Below are 234 nucleotides of genomic sequence, written 5' to 3'. Positions count from 1 at the left end.
AGGAGTCTGAGCAGTGCCAATGTCTCCCTGCCTCCCCAGTCCCTGCTGGCTTGTTAAGATCTGTGGTTTTGAGGACTGGAGTATTTGTGAAGGAATATGCAAGCTCTACTTGCAGGTCTGGTCTAAAGCACTGATGGGGCGTGCCCCATGATCTTCCTGTGTTAGTCTAAAAAGAACACAATTTTGTGATTCAGTCTATCAGCAGGTCTGGAACACTGTAATCAATTTGTAATG

This window comes from Geospiza fortis, unplaced genomic scaffold (assembly GCF_000277835.1).
Source record: "Geospiza fortis unplaced genomic scaffold, GeoFor_1.0 scaffold240, whole genome shotgun sequence".
NCBI lineage: Eukaryota > Metazoa > Chordata > Aves > Passeriformes > Thraupidae > Geospiza > Geospiza fortis.
Note: the sequence above shows the minus strand (reverse complement) of the source record.